General features: G+C 45.4%; 1 long non-coding RNA gene across 1 annotated transcript in view; it reads left to right on the forward strand.

Moving 5' to 3' along the window:
- The first annotated feature begins 1697 nt into the window (after window positions 1-1697).
- Window positions 1698-26557, forward strand: part of LOC112546340 (uncharacterized) — a 171833-nt gene continuing 146973 nt past the window's right edge. Inside the window, exons 1-2 of the long non-coding RNA XR_012904348.1 lie at window positions 1698-1961; window positions 2479-3245. This is a non-coding gene — a long non-coding RNA (uncharacterized LOC112546340). The remainder of the gene's footprint in view (window positions 1962-2478; window positions 3246-26557) is intronic.

Consider the following 26557-nt stretch of genomic DNA (forward strand, 5'->3'; position numbering starts at 1 on the left):
CAAAGGAGATGGATGTCACATCTGTTTCAGAATTTCACTATGTCATGTCTTTGTAGAATGAGACTGAAAAAAAAATGTATTGTCCTAAAGCGATCTCAGTGATGTAGTTTTGTGTATATATTGGACTCATGGATATTTTATCTGCTTTAAGACAAGAATGCCTATTGAGTGTTAGGCATATTAGCCAAGGATGCAGAGGGCATCCTGTGACACCTGGTATCAATCATAAGCACATGAAGTACAAAGGATTTATTGAATTTTCCAACATCTCATTTGACAGACATTTAATAAAGTGTTAGTAGCAGAGCTGAGAGAACGATCACACTTCTAGTTTAAACAGCATTTCATGAACTTTTGGATCTTCTTTGAAGAGCTGGTTGAAAAATTTGAACCAGATCATTCATTTGCACATAAATTGTAAGCTATGCATTCACGAAGAGTACATTTTTGAAGTTTCCTTTAGTTAGTTTTATATAGCATATGTATTAATGCAGAATAGAGACATAGATTTATGGTAGTTCTAATCAAACAGTAAACTGCAATATAAAGAAAGATTGCATTAAGGAAATGAAAGGGTTTCTTTTGTTCTGTTTACCCAGAATCTCAAAACCCTGCAGTTAATGATATGTTTGCAAATGGTGAATGACATTTGTGACGTTACTTATCTGTACTTAAGCAGAATCACATCTTTTTGGATCGAGAATTTTGATTAAAATGTGGCAGATACATGTCAAAGAAATAGTTCCTTTATGGTTGCAAATGTAGTGTCCTGTGAGTTTGACAAGTTGGCTGGTTACTTCCAGATCTCAAACCTTCACTTTTTAAATAGGGGTATTGACCAGGTTGTACTGATGCAATTTTTGCCAGACTCTAAGATCTTTCCTCTCTTTAACAACCTAGCTCTGATAGGCACAGCAAGGGATTGTACTAGTCTTTCGTGATGAAGGTATCCCTCCAGGAATAGCCAGAAGTCTAGTGTTCATATTGATTCTCTTATCTGTTGGGCAATGTTTGATAACCTTTGATTATCAGGTTTTTGTTAACTTTCCTGTGGACCCTGGATGGAATAGCCAATATTACACAAGAGATTTTGCTCTTTTTTTTCTGAGGCTACATCTAGATTGCAGGCTTCCTTTGGAAGAAGCTTTTCTGGAAGAGGTCTTCTGAAAAAAACTTCTTCCGAAAGAGAGTGTCCACACTGGCCAAGTACATAAAACAAGCAATGCACTTTCCCCAAAGAGAGTGTCCAGACTGATCGGATGCATAAAAGGCCACCCGTATCCAGTTCAGGTAGGGCTTTAGGTCACCAGTTCCTTCCGAGTGCTGGTACCGGAGGCTAGCAGAGACACGCTCTTAAAGGGACCCCCCTGGACAGCTGTTTCTCTGCTTCTGCTGTGTGCTTGCTACCTCTTCGAGAGACAGCAAAGCTCTTTCAGTGCCTGCTGTGGTTGCCCTGCTTTTTTGGATGCCACAGCTTTTGTCTTTATGCCATGGAGCCAGAGCTGCACCTGGGCATGCGATGGCCCTACATGGCCATGCTGCAGTTTCTGTAGCACTTTGTACTGGCTGCCTTCCTGGTCCTGCACGAGCTTGACCCTGAGGTCATTCTTAGGACCCTCTCCCTGGGTGTAGGAGCAACACCCTTGCAACTGCAACTGACACTGGAGAGGCGTGTCTGGAGTCTGGACACCAGTTCAGGGTGGTGGAACTAGCTGGTTATGGAGAAATGTGATGACAAGCAGTGGCTCCAAAACTTCTGCACGAGGAAGGCCACCTTTTCAGAGCTGTGTGCCTGGCTTGCCCCTGGCCTCCGATGACGCGACACCCACCTGCAGACTGTCATCCCCCTGGAGAAGCGGGTTGCAATCACCATAGGGAAGCTCACCACCCCCAACAGCTACTGGTCGGTGGGGAACCAGTTTGGCATGGGAAAGTCCATTGTTGGGGCCTTCCTCATGGAGGTAAGGCACTCTCAGGCTGCAGTCCCTGAATGGGGGGAGTCCTGGAAAAGGGGGACCCTAGGGAAAGGGGGGTTGTGTGTGTGGGGGGGTGGAGTGGGGGTGGGGGAGAAACCCCATCCACGGGGGGTTGTGCCATCCCGCCATCACACACAGCTCCGCTTCTGGGGGGGGGGGTGGCCTCATAGTGGGTGGCTCAAGAGGTTTTGAGGGGTGGGATGGGTGGAGGGCGGACACCTTCCAAGGTCTCAGGCACCCCTTCTTTCATTCTAGGCTCATCTAGACTATGCTAAAGTGTCAAAAGAGGAATTTGCATATCTTCTTCTGATCTCACTTTTGAAGGGGGGGGGGGTTGCCAAAAAAATGCGTCTTGACTACTTTTACTTTTGAAAGCTCTGCTTTCAAAAGTGAGATCATAAGAAGATATGCAAATTCCTGCTGAATTTGCATATCCTCTTTTGACGCTTTAGCGTAGTCTAGATGAGCTTTCTCTGTTTTGTGTGTTTGTCTCCTGCTGCAGGTCATGAAGGCCATCAACTCCATCCTGCTGCGGAGGGTCATCCACCTAGGAAACCTGGACCCCATCGTGGCAGTATTTGCTGCTCTGGGGCTCCCAAACTGTGGTGGAGCAACTGATGGGACCCACATCCTGATCCGAACATCGAGTGTCCCAATATATCAACGGCAAGAGCTGCTTCTCAATGTTGCTGTAGGCCCTGATCGACCACCGTGGACAGTTCATGGACATTTTTTCCGGGTGGTCTGGAAGGGCACACGATGCACACATTTTCAGAAACTCCAGCCTCTACGGAAAGCTGGAGGTGGGCACATTCATGACTTTGCCGTTGGGGATGTGCAGGTGCCACTGTGCATCGTGGGGGATGCGTCCTACCCCCTGATGCCGTGGCTTATGTAGCCTTATACTGGCCACCTGGACCCCAGCAGGGACCAATTTAATGCACACCTCAACTGGGCCAGGAGCAGGTTGAGTGCACCTTCGGCCACTTCAAGGTGTGGTTCAGTTGCCTCCTGACCCATCTGGATATGGAGAAGCACATCATCTCCGAGGTGGTTTTGGCATGTTGTGTCCTCCACAACATTGTGGAGAGAAAAGGGGAGGCCTTCCTTCCGGGGTGGGCGACAGACGCTGGTCGCAAGGAGGAGGAGAAGGAGGACGACGATGAACAACAGCTCAGGAGGAGGAGGACACTGGTAGCGTTGTCACCCTCAGCCTGGAGCTGGTAGTCCAGGCCCTGGAGATCATCTGATGCTGGGAGGGATCATCAAGTGAGTACTTTCATTTTGTCACACACACAGGGCGGGAGAGGCGGGCTAGGAGAGGATGGGGTGCAATCGTCACTTGGCACGCTTGGCCTGGGCAGCGTTCTGCTGTCTGTGTACGTGGTCTCAGGAGCCAGCCCCAGAGCACACACCGGCATCACATCACAGGAAGCCACCCGAACCCGGGAGATCCGCAAGCGCTAGAGGGTCCACGAGGACCTCATGAGGGAACATGTTGCAATTCTGTGTGACATGCAGCAAACGCTGGCCCAAAAGGTCCGCGATGACACCAAGTGGCGCAACCACATGTGGGATCAGCTTGTGTGGCAGGGCAAAAACATTTGTGCCACTATCTGGGAAGTGATGGCACACCCAGCTTCTGTCCCCACTCTAGCCCTCCCGCTCCCCCTGCCAGTTCTGACCCAACTCCAGCCCCTGCCCCTGCTTGTCCCCTGTTGTCCCAGGCCCCCCCCAACCCTGAGTTCATCGAGGTCCCCGGACCCAAGGCATGCACCACTCACTGCCCTGATCCCCCTTCTTCAGTCCCCTATCCAGGTTCTCTGTCCCCCTCCTCCTCATTACTTTTTGTTAAAAAAATACAAAGTTTTTGTTGTTCCACTCACAACAGTTGTTTTTATTGATTGTACAGGAAAGGGGAACAGAGAGGGGTTGTAGTGGGAAAGGTAAAGGGGGGCAAAGCTCAGAGCCCATCGGGGAGGCCTTCGGGAGAGATACTGGAGTCCTTCAGAGAAACTCTCCCTCAGGGCCTCTTGGATGCAACCACCATGGGGATGTTGTGCTTCCCCACATCAAGGTGGGTCAGGAGGTACCTGAACCTGGCCTTGAGGTACTCGAAAGCACATTTGACTTGCATGTGCGCCCAGTTGAGGTGCACGTTGAATTGTTCCCTGGTGGGGTCCAGGTGGCCAGTGTAGGGCTTCATAAGCCACGGCATTAGTGGGTAGGCCACGTCCCTGACAATGCACAGTGGCATCTGTACGTCCCCCACACAAAAGTCCTGCTGGGGGAAGGATGTGCCAGCCTCCAGCTTGTGGCTGAGGCTAGAGTTCCTGAATATGTGGACATCATGTGCCCAGCCTGACCACCCAACAAAAATGTCCAGAAACTGTCCTCGGTGGTTGACCAGGGCCTGCAGCAGCATGCAGAAATAGCTCTTCTTGGTAATGTACTGGGTAGCTCAGGGTATGTCTACCCTACCACCCTAGTTCGAACTAGGGTGGTTAATGTAGGCAACCGGAGTTGCAAATGAAGCCCGGGATTTGAATTTCCCGGGCTTCATTTGCATATTGCCGGGCGCCGCTATTTTTAAATGTCCACTAGTTTGGACTCCGTGCCCGCGGCTACACGCAGCACGAACTAGATAGTTCAGACTAGGCTTCCTATTCCGTTTCACGAGGAGTAATGGTAGTTCGGAATAGGAAGTGTAGGTAGTGTAGATATACCCTCAATGCTGTGGTGCGCAGATCGGAATGTTGGTCCCATTAATTGTTCCTCCACAGTTTGGGAAGCCCAGGGCAACAAATCTGGCCACGATTGGGTCCAGGTCGCCAAGGCAGATGACGCTGCGTGGCAGGATGGAGTTAATGGCCCTTACAACCTGCAGAAGGAGACAAAGAAACACACAAAACATAGAATGAGAGGGAGTGCCTGAGCCCTTGGGAGGTGCCCGTCCCCCTTCTCCCTCCCTCAGACACCGCAGGAGTCACCCCTATGAGCTGCCCACCCAGCAGCAGGACTATGTGAGGGTGGGACAGCACAACCCCCCTGGGGACGGAGCTTCCCTCCACCCCAACTCCACCTCCCACCCCTCACCCCCCCCCACACCCATTTCCTTAGGGTCCCCCTTTTCCAGGACTCCCCCTCCACCTGCAGGGACTGCAGCCTGAGAGTGCCTTACCTCCATGAGGAGGATCCCAATGGTGGACTTCCCCATGCTGAACTGGTGGCCCACCGACTGGTAGCTGTTGGGGGTAGTGAGCTTCCAGATGACAATAGCGACCTGAGCCAGAGTCAGCCTTGTTTTCCTTCTCCCATCCTTCTCCTGCCTCATCACACACCTTCCCTAACATGGCAGAATGTTGTGCTGCAGCTAGTGGCTGGTAAAGCTCATAGCCTAGATATGCCATCTCTCAGAACCTCCAGATTCCGACCCTCATCATCTTGACCCCTGGTGCATCTCCTGCTGCCCTCTGGCTCTGCCCCAGCTCTCAAGTCCCTTATTGGTTGCTTGCAATGGCTCTCATCAACAGTTTGACTGGTTCTGTTTCAGACCACTGGCTCTCACCCAAAGCCCAGTTCTTTATATATGTTTCCATTTTGGGAAAGCTGATAGAGCTTGATTTTTAGTGAAAACAAACAAAAAACATACCTCAAGTTGCAGGGGTGGGTATGGTATAAAAATCTAGGTAGGAAAGACCACAACAAAGGGAGTAGCATTTAAAAACTGTGCTGAATAGTGTCTTCAATTCAATATGCAAGACTGTTCATTTTGAATGACTACTTCATCATAATTTAAATGTTCATGATCTGAAAATATTGAAACTTCTTTGAACCTTTCACATTCTGAGTTAGTGCTGACATCTGCTGTTTACTATTACTATGTACATCAGACAATGCAGGGAATAGGTGCAGCTTGCTTTTCTTTCACTATTTATGGAAATAGCATTGAGTGTCCTACGAGGCAAGATTAGCTAAGAAATATCTTGTGCTAGATAGGTCTTAAGATGGTCAATAAAGATGTCTCAGAAACACTACTCCTTTTGCCTACCATGCTTTAAGAAGTTAAATGAAACAAAGGAAGCATCTCCAAAGAAATTCAGCCAAAATAGATATTTACATTTTTAAGAAGTAGTTTGTTTTAATATTTTTTAAATGAACATAGTTGCTTGCAAATGGGGCAGTAATGACAGTCCAGGAAAGTGGAAGGCCTGTCCTCTGTGTACTGAGCACATCTTTTGGGGGCAGAGAACCTCTTTTTGTTTTGTGTTTTACAAGATGCTATTGCAATACACATAAATAATAATTAATGAGCAGCAGATGCCCAAGTTTCTTTACATATGTTATTTATATGACTGTGGCACCAAAGAACCCTGCTCAGGTTTTAGGTTCTGTGTACACATGCAACAAATTGCCCCAAAGTTTTGTACAATTTAAGTATAAGACAAGAGCCAACACATAGATACAGCCAGGCATGGGAGTACAGGGGAACAATGAGCCAGGTTAGCCAGCATGATAGAATGCAGAAATCACTGCCTCCCTTCAATGTGCCTCAAATCTGGCCCAGTAGGTATCACCTGGAGGGGATAATTCAGTCTTCAGGGCCAGTCAGCTTTCAGCCTTTGCTGAGATTACAAGCAAGTGTGTCAGTCAGTGTCGAATGTGATGCTGGTGCTGGGGCTTTTTGGTGTAGCCCCACTAGGAAGCGGGCTGAGACCACACTAATTCATTTCACAGAGGTTACTCAGCTGTCATGTGGTAATGCCTTTTGGTCACTATGTGGCCTGGCCTCATACTAGCAATTGATATGTGAAAGGCTCTTTGTTACTTTGGCAGTACTTCGAATTTTCCAGTTCTTGCTGCCACTCTAACCTCACGGCCAACATTTGTTTAGAAAAATATTTTGGTTGAGATATGCAAGAATTTTTCTTGAAAGATTTTGCCATCATTAGATGAGTCATAACATTCTTAACATTAACATGAGAATTCTTAACATTTTTCTGTTGGGATGCAAGCTGGGATCAGTTTAGATTTCCAGTCCTACAGGCAAATGAAAATAATTCTTCACTTAAACTTAATGGGTAGCCTTGGTATATTGGTGAAATTGTAACATACCTTGTGCTGACAGGGCCTGAGCATTAATCAGGTAGAGCCTCTTTTGCACTCTGCAGAGATCTGCTCCCAGTATTACCAAACACGAGCATTCAGAACTGCAGCTGTGAACACACTTCCTGAATCACCACACATACACAGACAATGATATCTTTAAAATCTTGTATTTAAAAAAAAAACTGGATTCATGCATCTGACGAAGTGGGTCTTTGCCCACGAAAGCTTATGCTCCAACACTTCGGTTAGTCTGTAAGGTGCCACAGGAGTCCTTGCTGCTTTTGTGGATTCCTTTTAGTTGTCTTCTGGTGTTGTAGCTGTGAGTTCTCATTTTCAGCCTTACCTCCACAGTCATGAGGACTAAAAATGTACTTTTATTTAAATGAAAACTGATATTCACACCTAACCACATGACTTCAGAGGGCAGAAGCTTTTTAAAAAACACCAAATATCAAATGCATCTCAATTAAATCTTGTGTGCTGGCAAGAGTGTCTCCTGTTTCTGTGGAAGTCAATGGTAAAATTATGGCACAGGAATCTGTACTAGCAGATCTGATGGCAGGAGCAGAGCATATCATTATATCCAGGTTTAAATCACTAAAGCAGGGGTAAAAAATTACTAATCTTAGAAAAAGCTTTTGATTTTTTAATTACTTTTCATTCCAAAAGTGGCATTCACATTGCAATTCTGAATAGAGAGTACACGTTAATGGCAATATGATGCAAAAGCCAATGAAATGTCTGTTACATAATATATTTAACTCTTTACAATTTTAATTGCTTTCACAAATGCAGAAAATAGCCACACCACAAACAACTTTGCTAGTCTCCTGCTAATTAATTACTACAAATGCATTACAGGAGGCCCCCGACTTGTGACGCAATTGGTTCTGGGGGAAGCGTCGCAAGTGGGGGTTATTGTAACTCGAACCCTCATTTACGATAGGTGCAGTGCGCCATCATAAATGTGGGCCGAAGACATAAATCGGGGGTGTTCAGCCCCTTGCGCACATACAAAAATGCTTGTAAGTGCAGGAGGTTGGAACTCGGGTCATCGTAAGTCGGGGGCCTCCTGTACATGAAAAATTAAAAACTCACTGGAGATAACTGAAATTGTAAAATAGAAATATGAAAATAAATTAGCAAACCCTAATAGTAATTTGTTTTGGAGAATACCAAGGCTCGATGTTGGAATTTTGGTTTCAGTGTGCTTTATTAATCTGTATTCAGTAATAGAGCAATGAACTGTTCCTGTGAGTGATCATGACTAGTCACTGGCCCAGGGAGAGTAATAGTGGCTCTATAGTTTGGTGGTTAGGCCTCACCTCAACTGTGGGAGACCCTTGCTTCAAAGGCTAGTTCATTAATTATACAGAGAAGAACAGCTTCAGCAGGAGAAACTGAGAGATACTTACTCCAGAATATCCCAAATCTCTGGTTAGAGCACTCTCCTGCAATATGGGTGACCCAAGTCCCTTTCCACATCCCAAGGATAGGGAGTGAACCTTGGTCTTCCACATCCTAGTGAATACTCCTAGCCACTGAGCTAAAAGTTATAAGAAGGCTACCATTATCTGCTGCTCTGGTTTGGTGAACGTAGCCTATCCCAAATGCCTAAAAACATATTTTGGATCAACATGTTTTGTTTGACCTGAAATAGATATTTTTGATTTGTTGCAACTTTTTGTAGTTTTTGTATTTGGAATGAAATGAATGGGACAAGCACCTTCCTGAGTCAGTATAGCACTTTTTAATGTCTCTTTTCCCTTTCCCATGCTACTTTTGTCTGTGCACCACACATGAACAGAGGTAGTTTAGGGATTTGCCAGTGTACACTCTACAGATGTAGTCATGTGCATTCTTCAGTCTTTAGCTTGTGCACGTGTATATGTGCACACACATGTGAGAACATGATATAAAATAGGCAATGAGTAAAATCAGGACTTGGGATTGTGCCATCCCAGCAGCCTCTGGCTATGTCTAGACTGCACGCCTTTTTTGACAGAGGCTTTTTTGACAGTATCTTTCGAAAAAGCCTCTGTCGAAAAAGAGCGTCTAGATTACATCATGCAGATCAAAAAATCGATCCACTTTTTCAAAAAAGAGCGTCCAGACTGCCAGACGCTCTGTCGACAAAAGAAGGCACCTGGAAGTGCTTCTGGCAGGACATGGGGGCAGCCTTTATTTCCAGGTGCTGCTGCCTGCCCTTTACAGAGACGCATGCTTAAAGGGATCCCCCTGGACAGCCGTTGCTCTGCTCCTGCTTCTGGCTTGCCTACCTCCTAGAGGGAAAGCAAAGCTGCTGCAGTTCTTGCTCTGGTTGCCCTGCTTCCTTGCACACCACAGCAGTTTATTTGCAAGGTTTTTTTTTCTGCTTTTCACCATGTTTTTGGCCATGGAGCCTGAGCTGCCCCTAGGCAGGCAATGACCCCACGCTGCCATACTGCAGCTTCTGCTGCATTTGCATGACTCTGTCATGAATCTCCTGCCCCATATGGACCCGGACCGCACCAAGGACACCCCCTTCTGGATGCAGGAGTTCTATCCTTGCCCCCAAACTTTTTTGGGGACAGGCAAATTTGGAGGCATGAGATGAGTTTGGACTGGCGGGACTGGCTCGTCATGCAGCTCTGGGACAACGAACACTGGCTCCGCAACTTCCGGATGCAGAAGGCCACATTCCGGGAGCTGTGGGCCTGGCTCGCCCCTGCTCTGGAACACCAGGACACCTACCTGCAGCCCTCCATCCCCCTGCAGAAGTGGGTCGCAATCACCCTGTGGAAGCTGGCCACCACCGAGAGCTACCGCTCCGTGGACACCAGTTTGGCATGGGGAGGTCTACCATCAGGGCCTTCTTGATGGAGGTAGGTCACTTTCTGGGGACAGGCCCCGCTGAGTGGGGAGGTTGAGAAAGAGGGACTGCCAGGCAAGGGCAAGAGGGAGTGGGGGATGGAATGGCACCCAGAGGCCACTCCTCAGCTACCCCTTCACTGATTCGGGGGGGGGGAGGTGTCCTGACAAGGAAAGGGGTGGGTTGGGGAGGAGGATTCTCCTCCCAAGCACTTAGGTAACCTGTCTAACTCCCTGGTTTCTGTCTGTCTGTTTGTCTCGTGCTGCAGGTGGTGAGGGCCATCAATGCTGAGCTCCTGAAGAGGCTCGTCCATCTCACAGACCTGGACAACATCATTGCCGGGTTTGATGCCCTTGGATTCCTGAACTGTGGAGGAGCCCTCGATGGGACACACATAGCAATCTACGTACCGCCCCATCGAGCAGCCCAGTTTATAAACAGGAAGGGCTACTATTCCATGGTGCTGCAGGCCCTGGTCGACCACTGGGGACACTTTATGGACATTTGTGTCGGGTGGTCGGGGCAGGCACATGATGCCACATATTCCGTAACTTGTACCTGTACCACAGGTTGCAGGCAGGAACATTTTTCCCCCAGCGGCACCTTGAGCTTGGGGACGTGCAGATGCCGTTGTGCGTAGTGGCCTATGTGGCCTACCTCCTGATGCTGTGGCTCATGAAGTCCTACACCGGCCACCTGGATGTGAACAAGGAGCTTTTCAACACATATCTTAGCCAGGCTCGCATCCAGATGGAATGCGCCTTCGGCCATCTGAAAGAGAGATTACGTTGCCTCCTTACACGCCTGGAGATGGGCGAACACAACATCCCAGAGATGGTGGCCGCATGTTGCACCCTCCATTATGTGGTGGAGAGGAAAGGGGAGGCCTTCCTGCCGGGGATGGGGACAGGTGCTGATGGGAAGGAGAGGCAATTTCAGCAGCCCCAGATGGCTGCCATCCGCCAGGCTCACCAGGCTGGTGTCCAAATCTGAGAGGCCCGAGGGAGAAATTCTCAGAAGAAGCCCACTGACTCTCCCCAGGGCCTCCCCCATAGGGGGTTTGGTCTGGTTCACCCTACCTTTCCCTCCACAACCCTCACTCTCTTCCGGACCTAGACCCGGTTTTCTTTGTAAACAGAATTTTTTTTTATTAGAAACACTAGCAGTACAGAACAGGTGCGAACTGTGTATAAAACACCTTTCTCTTCTTACTGTTCAACTGTTTATAAACAAAGTAAATCTGTCAGTCAAAAATAAAGATTTTGTTATATAACTGAAATGTCCTTTAACTGGGGTGGTAGGAGACTGAAAACCTGGAAGGGGAGGGGGCTCAAGTAGGCCGCTGCTTCCCTGATTGCAGGGTCCTGCCACCTTCCTGCATCCTGGGATCGGGTGGAGCGAGAGCCAGCCCTGGCCTGGGCAGGGGGGAGGGGCAGCTGTTGGGCCTGTGAGGGCTTGGGAGTAGGAGGGACTGGGGGGGGGGGGGGGAAGGGGACTGGAGGAGAGGGGCAAGGGGGGCTGGAGGAGCAGGGGGAACAGGGGCCTGGTGTGCAGGAAGAGTGGTGCCCGTGACAGGGGCAGGCAAGCCGAGGACCTTCTGCATTGTGGCATAGATGGAAGTGCGCTGCTGGACCAGCTCATCCAGCAGCCTGGTGCGCCACTTGGCCTCTGCCTCCGTCCTCTGCTGGAGGGTCCTGTTCAGGTCCTGCAGGGCCACTACGTGCTCCCTCAGCAGGTCCATATAGACCTGCCAGTGCCTGCGGGTGCCACGGGTCTGGGATGGTGGTGGGGTGGGTGTGGTGCTCCCCTGTTGGGTAGAGGGTCCGGCTGTGGAGGAAAAGAGGAGGAGACAATCAATGTCTGTGTGCACCTACTGTCCCTGAGGGCACGTCATGGCTGGCAGAGGCTCTCCTTTGGACAGGAGACTCAGGGGTGTTACACGTGACACCGCGTGTGAGTTGGGCAGCAGCCTGAAAGCCTCACAGGGCCCCACAGTGGCAATGGGACTAGATGGCCCCCCACACTGCCAACCCGCCCGTGTGTAGTGACCCCTCAAAGCACTCACCTGATGTTGCCTCCCCCATGTCAACAGATGCCTGGGAGGCCTCTGCGGTCTGGAGGACCAGCTCCTGGGAGAGGGTCCCTGCTGCCTCCTCTTCCTCCTCCTCCTGGTGCATCTCTCCTGCCTCGTCTTCCTCCCTCAGGGGTTGGTCCACGATGTGGTGGGGTAACCCAGACTCCACCACACACAGTGAAGTCTGGTTTTCCCACTGCCCAGGATCTGCTCCAACTCCTGGTAGTAAGGGCAGCTCTCTGGGGCTGCCCCAGAGTGGGAACTCTGGTCCTGGGCTTTGGCATATCCTTTCCACAGCTCTTTGACCTTAGCGCTCACTTGTACCATGGTGCGGGGGTGATGTGCTTTGGTGGTCAGTCCCTGGGCCAGGTGCTCCTAGATGTCTGCATTCCTGCGGCGTGTCTGCAGGGCTTCTTCCTGAGACCAGAGCTCCAACAGGTTTTTAATTTCTGGCCCTGACCAGGCTGGTGCCTGCCTTTTGGTGCCCCTGGGTGGGTCCTCCTCTCTGTCCCGAGAAGGGCCAGGGGGGCCTTAAGGCTGGGACTTGTCTGGCAAGGCTAGCATGGGTGCTCTGGCTAGCTGCTGGACAGCAAGGACTATCTGGGTGCCTGTGCCTTTAAGAGGCTGTGGCCAGGAACCACAGAAATGCTCTACACATAAAGGCTAGACTGTCCACCAGGTCTTCTTCCTGGAGGCCTTTTTTTCCCAACAGAACTGGCTCCTTGTGTCCACATACACCTTTTTTCAACAGATCTCTGTTGAAAAAGGCATTCTTCCTTGTAAAACGAGGTTTACCACTGTCGACAAAACTGCTGTGTTCTGTCGATTTACTGTTGACAGAACACGGCGGTAATCTAGATGCAGTTATAGTTTTTTTGAAAAAAGGCCACTTTTTTTCAAAAAAACCCTGTAGTCTAGACATACCCTCAGTTTGCTCTGCTCTGTGAGAATACAGATTCCAGAATTAGAATGTCTAAATTAACATGATTGGAGCAGAATATGAGAGCTGTGGATATTATAATGTCAATGCTTGCACCTGAGAAGGCCTTATAAAATCTTCATTTCAAGATTCCTAATGCTGGATGAGTCTTGAAATTTACTTCAACTAATACCCAATCAAATCTATGTATCCTGCACTATTTAAAAGAAAAAGATCCTCTACATCGTAATATGAAAGTAAAGGAGTAAAACTTTCATATGCCAAGGCAATATCACACAGAAGAAGTGATGTGATAACATGTAAAGATGGTCCACATGTGAAAGGCAAGAAGTAACTTATTATATGGCTGATTTGGGTGGGGTTGGCTGGAGAAGACTGTGCAAAAGATGGCTCAGTTCTCCTAGGTGAATGATGTATCTCTAACCTATATCATCTGGTTGAAGTTGGAAAGATAGCTTGAGTTAATTTCTTCTGGGTTTGCATTTGTGCTCATAAAACTGAAGAATGGGACATAAAGAGACGTGTAGTTGTGCCTTTGTTTTGGCTTCTATGGCTAGGGAACCTGTCTACTGGCTTCCATGTGGTCTCTCAGGTAGAAAGGTCCTAGGTCAGCTAAGGCTCTCTGAGTCAAAACCAATGTCTTGGTACAGGCCTGCAGACCAACAGGCAGCTAAGGCAGATCATGGAGCATTTTAATCATTTCCATGCTTCTTTTATGGCTGGTAAGGCTTTGTTTCCTTGTTTGAAACATTCACTGGTAAAGCCCATAGCGTTACAATCCATCTTGACTGTTGGGCGGTATCTCCCAGGAGTAGGCCAGAGGACAAACTGTGAATTGGTCATAGTTCTACTCTGCTCCCCAAGGGGTAAATCACTTCACTCTAGGGGTATGTCTACACTACCCCGCTAGTTCGAACTAGGAGGGTAATGTAGACATACCGCACTTGCAAATGAAGCCCGGGATTTGAATTTCCCGGGCTTCATTAGCATAAGCGGGGAGCCGCCATTTTTAAAACCCCGCTGGTTCGAACCCTGTGCCGCGCGGCTACACGGGGCTCGAACTAGGTAGTTCGGACTAGGATTCCTATTCCGAACTACCGGTACACCTCGTTCCACTTGAATAAGAAAGTAGGAATAAGAGATCCTCCAGAAAAGGGCTTTATTCCAGAGGATCGCGCCAGTCTAGACGCTTTTTTCCGGCTTTTCCCCAAGCCGGAAAAAAAGCGGCGGACGTGTTTATTTAAATCCGCGGGGATATTTAAATCCCCCACGGATTTCCCTATTCTGACTTACCTGCTTTGCATGACTTTTCCGGAATTTGGGGCCAGTGTAGACGTAGCCTAGGTCTTTGAGGAGAAATGTATGTTAAAATCAGAACCAGCACCTACATAAATTCAGACAAAAGCTAAAAAATATTTGTCAGATAAACAACTATTTTAACTTATTACTGTATAAAGAATAAGCAAGAAGAAATGTTCACCTGTAGTAATAGAAATTTTAAAATATACAAATTAAACTGTATGGGATTAGGTACTCATGAAAATTAGGCAGCCCAGTCAATCATACTGAGTTACCAAATTTGTGAGACTTTGTATCTTTGTCTGCTTAAAAACAAACTCCATCTTGCATAGCAGATATACTAATTGCTATTAAGATTTATTATTATAATTGCAAAATCTGTCAACAAACAAAAGGTTAGTAATCAATCTGCTTGGTAAGGTGCCTATATTTGTGAGGGGAGAAAATGTGTTAAATTCAGATTTCAAATTTAGAGGACAGGTGGTAAAAATATAATGACCTGTACTAATATTGCCAGCACGTGAACAGGATAGATGGGGATTTTTGAAAAGATGCTATAGATACTGCTCTGAGCCTCTGTGAGGAAGGAGAAGGATGTTGCTTAGGCTCCCCTTGGCACATACACCCAATTAAACCTGTATTTAGATGGGATTATTTCCCTCCGTGTATGTATTTGGTTGCTATGACTTAACCCAGAGAAAATTTGCTAGAAAATATATTTATCAGAGTGACAATAGATTTCTTATGCAAAACATCCTCAGAGACAGGTGGCAAGTATATCCTTCTGTTTTTGACATCCACACTATTGAAGTAATAGGAAGATTAGGAGGAGATATTTCTGTTGTGCGATATCTACTTATTTTAATTTAAAGAAAAAGAGAGGCCAAAAAAACTGAACAGCAAAAGAGTTAGTGCACTTCATGCCCTGGTGAGAAGATAATAAGATCAGTAAGGCAAGCATAGCAATTTACTCTGATCTCAGGACAAAGAGCTGATAGAGACAGGGAAAACTACAAAACATGTATTTTAATATAATCAATTATTTTTATGCCTGGAGCATGGTGATTCTGTCTCTTTTCTGTATGGTTTTCTGAAAAGTAATCCAATTCCAGGCACATCCCATTGTCCTGGCAAACCAAAGCCTTACCTTACTTTGAATTATGATAAGAGGAAGCCGTATATGGAATTTGATGGTCCCTCCTTGCCTGAGGAATAACGGTAGTTAGAATTAGGAGCTTTAATTCAAGTGCTCAGTAGGTTTTCGCTATAGAATGATGTTTTTTATGACCATCACTTCTTTGTACTGTAGTGTCTAGGAAGTGGATCTTTTGCATGAACTAATCCAAGCTGAGGTTGATGGTAGAGTGGAAATTTTTGAAATCCCTGTGGAATTCTTCAAAGGCCTCTTTCCTATGGGTCCATATGATGAAGATGTCATCAAGGTAGTGTAAGTAGAGAAGAGGTGCTAGGGGATGGGAGCTGAGGAAACATTGTTCAAGGTCAGCCATAAAAATGATGGCATATTGTGGGACCATGCGGATGCCCATCGCTTATATGGAAAAGTAACATATTATACTTTGTCTTTTAAAGATATTTAGTACCTGGAAACAAATTAAGTTACCCATAGACCATCTGCAAGTGCTGTGCTAATTCATGAACTGCAGTTTGCAATATCTAAGTTTCAGCATGTCACTTGGTAACATGCAGTGGGAAAAAATTTGTACTGAAAGAAAGTGTTTTTTGAATTTGTAGATGTATTTGTCATGTCATATACTCTGGGTCTCTTAAACAGAGAGCAACAGACTGAGGCTATGTCTAGACTACAGAGGTTTTTTTTTTTTAAAAAGTGGCCTTTAAAAAAAAAAACTTCACCTGTGTCTAGACTGCCGTTGTGTTCTTTTGAAATTGAATCGAAAGAACGCAGCTTTTTTTCGATGGCAGTAAGCCTCATTTTACAAGGAAGAACGCCTTTTTTTGAAAAAGCTCTTTCGAAAAAAGGCATTCTTGAATGCAAACAGGGATTTTTCGAAAGAGAGCATCCAGATTGCCTGGGTGATCTCTTTCGAAAAAGCATATTGCTTTTTTGAAAGTCTTGTGGCTGTCCAGACGATCTCTTTCGAAAGAGGCTTTTTTGAAAGAGCTCTTTCAAAAAAGCCTCTTTCAAAAGAGGCTTGTAGTCTAGACGTACCCTGATGGTGTTTCCAGGGTCCTATCCAGACCAGGAAATGTGGGTAAGGAGTGGGATTGGTAGGTTTCCTCTTAACCCTTTCCACTCTCTCTATTGCAAGTTGAAAGCACCATTGCTGTAGGTAGTGTAGTGGGACTTAGGAATATTTTCTCATCCTTTCTACTGCCACATAGAGGCTGAGAGCATATCCACAAACTTACAGATTCTCTGATTGAACTGGGGCCGATTGAGCCTTCTTACTAGCTCACTGGACACAGAATATTGGGGGGAGGCATACAGGTGGCCTTCTGTCCTAAGAAGGAGCAGCAGGGAGGACGAAGCAACTACAAGATGCCCCAAAGATACCAAGGGTAAGATAATGAAAGTGGGTTGCAGTGAGGAGTGTTTAGCAGAAGAGAAATCATCACTCCCTTGTCTGGGAACAAGGAAGGAGCAAAAGGGATCTTCGCCACTGCACCAAAGTCAGTGCCTGCTTTGTTGTTTTGTTTTGTTTTCCCCAAAATTGTTCTGCTCTCACTGCTTTGACTTGGATGAATGTGTTTTGCAGATCCTAAGCACTTTAGAAACATAATGTTGGGGAGGGGAGAGAGGGAGGGGGGACAGAGAATCTCAGACTCCATAGGAATGGTGGATCCTGTATTTGACCCTTTGGGGATTTTTCTTTATATACAGCAAAGATATAATTGTGCAAGCCCACACTTTGCAGAGCTCTGTCCAAAGTACCTCTTTTCCTCCCACTATGATTTTACACAAGTTTCAGGTATCCTACTAAAATATGATATCTGACTTCTAGCAAAAGCCATATGTGCTTAAAAACAAACTTTCCTGCTATTAATTAGGTTTTTAATATTTTCTGTTATGTCTCTTTATGTAACTGCCTGCTCCAACTATACTTTCTTCTTTAATGCCTCCAAAATACGTCTGGGCTTGGGACCCCGCAGTGCTAGGGGCAAGAAGCAGATATTGCTTATCTTTTAATTTCCTTTGGAAAAGCTGTTGCTCCTGCTTTTGAAGCCGTCAGGTCCGTGAACAAAACTGAGCAGTGGGATAAGACTGACTGTGCTACCCGCTTCACACAGTGATATTTTATTGGTTTACCCAGTGGGAAGTTTCTCTCTGCTTCTGTTGGTAACATACTGGCCTGCAGATCATGAAGAGTCTTATTTCAAGTGGCAGTTGTGCAGTGTGAGAGCCACATGCAACAAGATGGGATCTGCTAATTGCTTTACTCCTCTCTAGCATGTGACCACCAGCAGACAGGCACAGCACAAGCTATTTATGTTTAGTAGGTGGACAGATGATCAATATTAGATCGCTAATGAGTTTTGAAGACCATAAAAACTCCACCATGGACAGAAAAAAAAAGTTTGATTGTTTAACAGAACAATCTGCAGCAATACAATCTCCCCTAGAGCAGCCTTGGCTTCAAAGGGCACTGCCAGTTGCCAGTGTGACAGCTACTCTGATCTGTACTGAAAACTTCTAATGGTGTAGGCACATTTGGGTCCTAAACTCATCCATGTTTCACTCTCATTTAAAATACTTTACACACAAAATCAAAATTTGCTTTGTAAGATTATTGTGCATGAGACCGCACCCATACACCTCATTGGGTTCTGGCATTCCAATATAAATTGTGTTATTATGGGTGAAAAAAGGAAGGGCAGGAATCAAATTGCCTTAATTATGCATCCACTAATCTTATTTACTCAAATGGGCAATGCACTCGTGTAATTGAAAGCTAATTTGATTCTATACCTGTGGTGGGCAAACTGTGGCCCAAAGGCTGTATGTGACTCATAATTATGCGTGGCCAATGACACATTTTGTTTACCACTGCCCAGGCACAGGGTTGCCAGTTGTCAAAACTACCCTATCCCAGGTGACTATCTTGGTTATGACAATCTTGCAGCTCACTCAGATGGAGAGCCACTCATTCAGCCCATTCACTAGCCTAGGTTGCTCATCCCTGTTGTATAGTTTTAAAAATAGTACATTATGTTTGTTCTTTTTCATTTAAAAATCAATTAGTATTAACAACATTTTCAAATTTCTCTATTTTCTGAGGCCTCATTGTTGCTCTAGTTTATACTGGTTGCTTATGACCCAAAAGGGCCATTCTAGCAGCTGGGGATTAACAGGAGGTATGGATGTTCTGGCCACCCGCCTCCTTTTCTGTTTGGCCATAGCCCATCATCCACAAGTGACTGCCATTGGGGGTGGTAAAACAGTCATCATGGAAGCTTTACACTTCCCCAGGATTCCCCTCTATGCAGATGAATCCTTAAATAGTAAACTGATTCTAGAGCTTCTTTGCTCTGCACTTCTCGAATGCGTACTGTGTTTTGGATCTGATGATGGAGATTATCTGATGCGAAGAGGTAATCTCATAATATTTATTTCATATGAGGCAAAAATATCAACAGCATAGTTTGTGAGTGTTTGGCGCCAATAAATGCAAAACGCAGACAGTAGCTTTCTAAATGATTGGTTTAAAATACATTGTTTTTGAATGGGCCTCTGCCTTATAAAACAAACACAAATGTCATGACTGTGGATATCATGGTGTGGAAAACTTGGATGGCCTCTGGAATTCACACAAAATGATGCTTTCTTAAGGCCCTACACCCGGAAAGTGAGGACATTCAGCACATCATAGGAACAGGCCTTAAACTAAATAAAGAAAGAACCAGTTTGAAAAAAAATAAGGTGGGATGATGAATGCATTTCACATCATCAATCAACAACTTTAGATATACGTTAATGTGGAGCCTTAAGTAGTATGACAATCCTTGTGTATTGTGGCTCCAGGTCCATAAGTATTCAGGCCCAGATCCTCACGGGTATTTAGGAGCCTCTCTCCCACTGCTTTCAATGGCAACTAAATCCATATGAAGAGCTGTGTCTCAGATACTGTGGAAATATTACTCTGCTGCAATGCCAGCTGCAATGTGCACTACACGTAGCACCTCCCAAAACTAGAACTCTGCTGCCAGACCATGAATGTTCCTGGTCCAGAGAGCCCTGGGGCTGAGAGCCCAGTGGCAGGAGAGCTGGTGGCTGGGAGCTCTTTCTGGAGCCCAGGGTCAGGACTGGTATACACAAGGTAAGTGTCTGTCAGCCCAGCCAGGGCCCTTCGTGGCATCCGCTGGGCTGGGGCCTGCATCTGGCAGCACAGCCAGGGCCATAGCCTACAGCAGCAGGTCTGGCATCTAACAGCCCAGCCAGGCTGGAGGCAGGGAGGCTGGACAGGACAGAAGCAGAGCTGGTGGTGGGCTGGGGGGGCCAGTGGCAGGGGACCTCCCCTGGTCCAGCAAATTCCTTCTCCCAAGGGTGCTAGACCAAGGAGGTCCAACTTGTATTGACATGCAGCATGAGGCAGTTTTGGAAATATTTTCATAAAGTTGAATGACTGTATAGTCAGCTAATGCTGCTGCATAACTTAGGGCAGCTCTGGCACCAAAATTTAAATCTAAAGTGCCTCACAGTACAAGCAGTCTTGAGCAAATTATGAGATGATGCAGTCATTAATTTTTTTAGTCCCTATCAAATATTAATGTCACAAAACATGTCTATTGAGAATTAGGGACTCACCAGCCATATCCCAGTCTGTAATGTCTCTTCCTAATGTTAAAAAGTGCAGGATGATACGGTAATATGGAGCCCCCTATTTTTCAGTCTTTTGGTTTTGAAAAGTATTACTGGGATTCTTGGCAATCCTACTCGGGACTGGCAGTAGAGAGCAGATACTGTATGTCAAGTTTTTTTAAAGCCTACAGTAAACTCTTCCATATGACAGGGCTTAGAAAATGTGAGCACTAGGAGGGAGCCCTGGGGAGCTCAACTCTCTGGTTTGTAAGCTAACAGGCCAAGTTTATTCTATTGTGCCAGCAACTGTTTCATTGGTGGGGAAAAGACAACCGTAAAATCGTTCCGACCTTTAGCACACCGGTCAAATTAATAAATGTGGCCCCCTGCTAATACTGCAGCTCACCAAAGGTCACTAAAACATTCTGGGGAAACAATCCACTAGCCTGTGGTATACTAGCTGATGTCCACCAACTCAGCAGACTTTATAATTAGCTCAGTAATTTGCTCTAGGAATATTAAGGCACAACATTCAAACAATAATTTTTTCATTAATATGAGAGAGACACACACACACACACAGAAGGGGGGGGGTCATCTATTCCAACCCTTTGCTCAAAGCAGGACCAACCCCAACTAAATCATCCCAGCCAGAGCTTTGTCAAGTTGGGCCTTAAAATCTTCTAAGGATGAAGATTCCACCACCTCCCTGAGCAGCCCATTCCAGTGCTTAACCACCCTCGTAGGTCATGGCTACACTAGAAAACTATTTTGAAATAACTAAATTCTACTTAATAATTCCCAATTTTACAAAATTGAAATAGTGTGTCCCCATTATGGAGAAGCCTTGAAATTAGACTGAGGCAGGCTCCATTAACGTGGACATGCTACTTCCATTTAAAGCCTCAGGAAGCACTGGGGAATGATTAATTCAACTTACTCTGGGGAGTAGTCAGGCCCTATTGGGGGAGGGAGGACCATTTGGCCCAGACCACAGGAGACAAAGGGGTCTCAAATTTTGACATTTTTCTACCAAGTCATTTCCATTTATTATACACCTTGGCTGCATCTAGACTGGCAAGTTTACATGAAAAGTTTACATGAAAAACATGGAAAAGAAATCGCTGCTCATGTATTAGAAATTCTGGAGGGCTTTAAATTATATTTTTAAATCTGCATTGGCCAAGTCTATGGCAATGGATCCAATATGGTTGGAAAGTATAATGGAGCATAAGCAGTCCTTCTTGGGCAAAATCCAAAATGTATTTTCTCCAGTTGTGGTAGCCACACACTAAATCTTGTCAGCTTTGATTGCGCTGAATCATGCAAGGAAGCAACCACATACTTTGGAACAATGCAACAATTATACAACCTCTCTAGCTGCCGTGTGCTCTTGCAGTGGTGAGGAAACTTTGTGCATTCCCGTACCCCCAGACCTTGATTGGCCTTGGGATAGGGGAATCGGCAGGGCGGCCATGAGCCGGATCCACTGGCTTGGTGGGCTGGATCTGGCCTGTAGAAAGCCCTTTGCCCACCACTGCCTTAGAGACTAACAAACTAAGGGTATGTCTACACTACCCCGCTAGTTCGAACTAGCGGGGTAATGTATGCATACCGAACGTGCAAATGAAGCCCGGGATTTGAATTTCCCGGGCTTCATTTGCATAAGCGGGGAGCCGCCATTTTTAAATCCCCGCTGGTTCGAACCCCATGTAGCGCGGCTACACGGGGCTCGAACTAGGTAGTTCGGACTAGGTTCCACGAGGTGTACCGGTAGTTCGGAATAGGAACCTAGTCCGAACTACCTAGTTCGAGCCCCGTGTAGCCGCGCTACACGGGGTTCGAACCAGCGGGGATTTAAAAATGGCGGCTCCCCGCTTATGCAAATGAAGCCCGGGAAATTCAAATCCCAGGCTTCATTTGCACGTTCGGTATGCATACATTACCCCGCTAGTTCGAACTAGCGGGGTAGTGTAGACATACCCTAACTTTAGTCTATAAGGTGCTGCAAGGCCATTTGTTGTTTTTTAAGTTTATTCAATTACAGACTAACACGGCTACCCCTCTGAAACTTCTGAAGAAGCAGAAGATCAGATTAGGCTTTCAGGGTCCTTTGTGGCCTTAAAATCCATTTATCATATGTTTAGTCCTCGGGGACCAGACATTTTCTCAAGATACTGATCAGCTGTAAAATTTACTATTGCCAACAAAAATGGGCTCACACGAATGTTTTAAAATAGATTAACATGCTGCTTTTGGTATGAATTTGCTTCATCTCCTTCTGTTGATATACCTACTCTACATGTCATAAAGCACTGAAATATTTCTGAGGTAGAGCACTATGGGTGTGGCTTTTTAGTCTCTGTATTTGGCCATGAGGCTTTGCTTTGGAAGGAAGAATTAGCTACTATTCTGTTCTAGTAACTTACCAGCTGGCGGATAAATGGAACCTGAACAGCTGTTGTTGTTGATTTTTTTTGCAATTTAGGAATCTCAGAAAACCCAGTTTATTCTAATGTCATTTACACCGGCAGAGAATTAGTTACAGCATCTGTGAACATATCTAATTGTTCATGTCCAAAATCCCTTCGTTACTGGAGTAATTAGCTCCCCAGAAACCTAGAAAAAAATCCTGAGTGAATGAAGATCTAAATGAGACATAAATTTGATACCTGAGTGACGATTAACTGTGAGTAAATGCTGATCTTAGATACATATATTTGTAGAACAGATCATTTAATTTGCATAGGCCTTCAGAATTTTCTGGCCTCCACAGACCTCCAACAAAATGTTTAAAGTACATACTCTTCTCTGTTTGGTAGCGTTTATCTTTTTTCTCTGTTACAGCAGATGTACCTTATCTCTCCACCCTTTTTGCTTTACTCTGTCAAGTATTTTGTCATAAGATAAGCATACTGTGACAACGCTAGTGCCTGGCATAACTCCTAAAGGCCTTGCACCTTTTGCCATATACTGGCTTTTTATTTTATAACTGTCCTCAAATCACCCTCTACTTTCCTCAATCTCAGAAAATAAGAAATCCCTGGAAAGGAATTTTTTGAAAACATTTAATACTTCCTTGCACCTCAAGGAAACATTCCATTGACAGACTGTGGTATGCATTTGTCTGTGTCTATGAGTCATTCTTCTACCTCCTTTTCCACTCTCCATGTTTATTTATTACAATTAATAACCTTTCCACAAATGATTTTTTTTAATCATTAGGATTTCCCTGTGCTAAAGGAATTCTCAACTGCTACACTGATGCAGAGATATGAAAGCAACACTTGTTGATATACCTGAACTAGTTTGGATCTAACTGGCTTGAAAAAGTATAACAATTAAGCCATGTAGGGTTGCCAGGTATCCAGTTTTCAAGCAGGAAAACACGACAAAAAATGCACCATGCAGACAAATAAAGTAAGTTACTAAGTTAAAATGAAAAGAAAATGAATAGCCAATGCTAATTCACTAAAAAATTTATTGCAAACAGATTTTTACCCTAAAGAGCTGTTCTTGTTCCGGGCATGATCTTCAGGTCAGAGACTCTTTTACCCTGACTTGGGTCCCCAGCTCTTTGTATCCTTTCAGGGCTTTTCCAAGCTAGCTGAAGACGAATGGCTGATAGCTTCTCCTTGCTTCAATAGTCCTTCCCCCTCAGTGGGAATCTTTTGTTCTACATCTCCCCTTCCATGAAAAATACCTGGGTCAAAATAGAATCCCAATACCAGGTGGTACGGTCACATATCTTCCTAGGACAAACAAGGCTGTTTACAAGTTAAGTTGATCACCTTAGTTAAGTTAAGTTGTTAAGGCTTCTGGGCACTAGTAATGACTCACATTAGAATATTTAAAACCGTAAACAGTCTCATAGTTCATATTTCTAACTTTACATACAAGTATGATACATGTACCAAAATAGGACATACAGATCCAGCGAATTGTAACATTAAAATTAACAGGTTATGAGAGAAAATATGTCCAATGCATCTCTGCGTTATGCATATGTATATTCATTAGCCAATTATCATAAAGCATTGGGGGCGGAGGAAACCATCACAGTATATCTACATAAGCTACACAATTCCGGTTAGGCAATGTCAGCACTGCAGTTTTGTTGGCATAACACTATTGCCACTCACTGGGGATGTTTAATTATATCCACAGGAAAGCTCTCTCCCTTCTGCATCGACTGGATACACAAAAGATGTTACAGCAGTGCAGGTTTCTCACAGGGCCGGCCCACAACATTTTGGCACCTGAGGCGGGGAGCTCAAATGATGCCCCCATGCTCCTTTGTTTGGGCCAAAACTTTGAAAGGTCTCAATTCTCTGGGGCCTAATGATGCCCCCCATCACCACAGTCTGGCACCTGAGGCGGCCGCCTCAGTTCGCCTCGTGGTAAGGCTAGCCCTGGTTTCTCACTACAGTTGTGTTGCTGTAAGATCTCTAGTGTACACATGGCCTTTTTAGGCAGTTTTTACAAGGCACTTCATCAAAGCCAATGATCTAGTCAGTCTGTGGCATTTTGTGGCATCACAATTTATCATTATGGAGATTATTATAATATGACCAAGAAAAAATATGATTCCAATGAGGAATAAATTGCAGTAACAAACCCTCCAGGGAGGAGAAAACCCTGGTCTCATGCAAACATTTAAACTTTATTGCTCAAGATAAGCAAATCCCCAGAAAATCTACAACAGATGAAAGAAGCTTGTAAAAATATTCCACATTTTCCCTTAGGGGGCCTTTAAGAATAATTAAGTATTTGTTCAAGTAAGAATAGAGAGAAAGTGGGATGTTCTCTGCTGAGGGCTGCACATTTTTTTAAAACAAGACAGTTTCTCCTGACAAAATTAAAAATGCCCACAAAAATAGTGTATGTACTCAGAATAGAAAAGGGACGGCACAATAAAGTTCAATCTTTTTCAATTAAAGAAGACATTAAACACAAAGGGAGCCACTGCTGCAGCCATAACACAATGCAACAGTAAAAATCCAGGACAGAGCTAACTAAATATGTAAGGTTAAATTGTGATATTGGAGACAACATGGATTTGAACCAGCTGGGGCAGGATCAGAAAAAAGCGCGTCTCAGACTACAGTTCCTTCTTTAGGATGTTTTTTCCAACCCCACTGATTTCTGTAAAATTACAGGAAACTATCTTGAGAGCCAGTCCACAGTGTGGGTTACCCCTGGCTGCTCTATCTTCTCTCTGCAGGGCTGGGCTGGATCTGCCTGCTGCTCTATCAGTCAGGACACAAGGTCATATCTTGTGTCTCAACAATACACATGGATGAACACGTGCGCGCGCACGCGCGCGCACACACACACACACACACACACACACACTTCCCTTTCCCCATAACTATAACCCATTACTATGTAAATACAAATATTTATTTTTCTTCTTAGGACTAAAGACTTACAAGCACTGTAACATATACATGTTGCTGACCAATAAGGTCCAACAAACCTGTAAAAGGAAACTGTATTGAAATTCAAGCCAGAGATTCAGTCTGGGTACCCCCAGACAGAACTCATTACCTTCCACACCAGCTCCAAAACAGCTACCGGGCATGGTTAATAACTTTTGCACTCACCGTAGTGCGCTGAAAAAGCAATTAGTCTGAAGTCACTCAAGCCACTATATTGCCCCTTCCATGTGAACTCAAAGCAAGTAGAACCTGCATTCATGTGGCCCACTCAGTAGCCTAGGTTTCCCATCACTGCCATAGAGTTAAGCATACTATGGAGCTCTTGCGTAATAAACACAGGCTCTCTATTTGTTGTAACTCAGCTGTTGACATAGAGAGGTGTTTTACAGAGATAGCACTGCAGAGCTGTGGCCCAGTGCTCAGATTGGTAACACTATACTATATGGCTATGTCTATGCTGTCCCCGTTTTGCACAAAAAATATGCAAATGAGGCAAAGCATGGAATATTGCCGTGCCTCATTTGCATAATTAATGAGGCTCCATTTTTTCACAAACCCCCCTCTTGCGCAAGACCCGTTCTTCCTGAAAAAAAAAAATGCTGAAGAACGGCTCTTATGCAAGAGGAGGTTTTTGCTCAAAAAGGAGCTATGTTGATGGCTCTTTTTTCCGCAAAAGCCTCTTGCGCAAAAACAGAGCCTAATTAATTATGCAAATGAGGCATGGCTATATGCCACGCTTTGCCTCATTTGCATATTTTTTGTGCAAAACAGGGGCAGTGTAGACATAGTCTCAGTGTAAGCCCACCTTGGGCTGCTTTAGGGAAAACCTAGAATCTGCCACCAGAAATCAGAATAGGGGGTGGAGGGATGGAGTGGGGTTATCTGAGCTAATGAACAACAAGTCCATCTTTTCCAGGTTCATGGCTTCAAACAATGAATCCAAAATGGTGCACAAGCAGCAGGATTACCAGCATTGTCCCAAACACCAAAGGAAAGCCTACCCTGTATGCACTTCAGTCCCACCCACAAAGCAACTTCAGTATCTCAGACCACCACCCCCAATTTTACTTGAAACTTTACTCAGAATGTTC

This window comes from Pelodiscus sinensis, chromosome 1, assembly GCF_049634645.1.
Source record: "Pelodiscus sinensis isolate JC-2024 chromosome 1, ASM4963464v1, whole genome shotgun sequence".
NCBI lineage: Eukaryota > Metazoa > Chordata > Testudines > Trionychidae > Pelodiscus > Pelodiscus sinensis.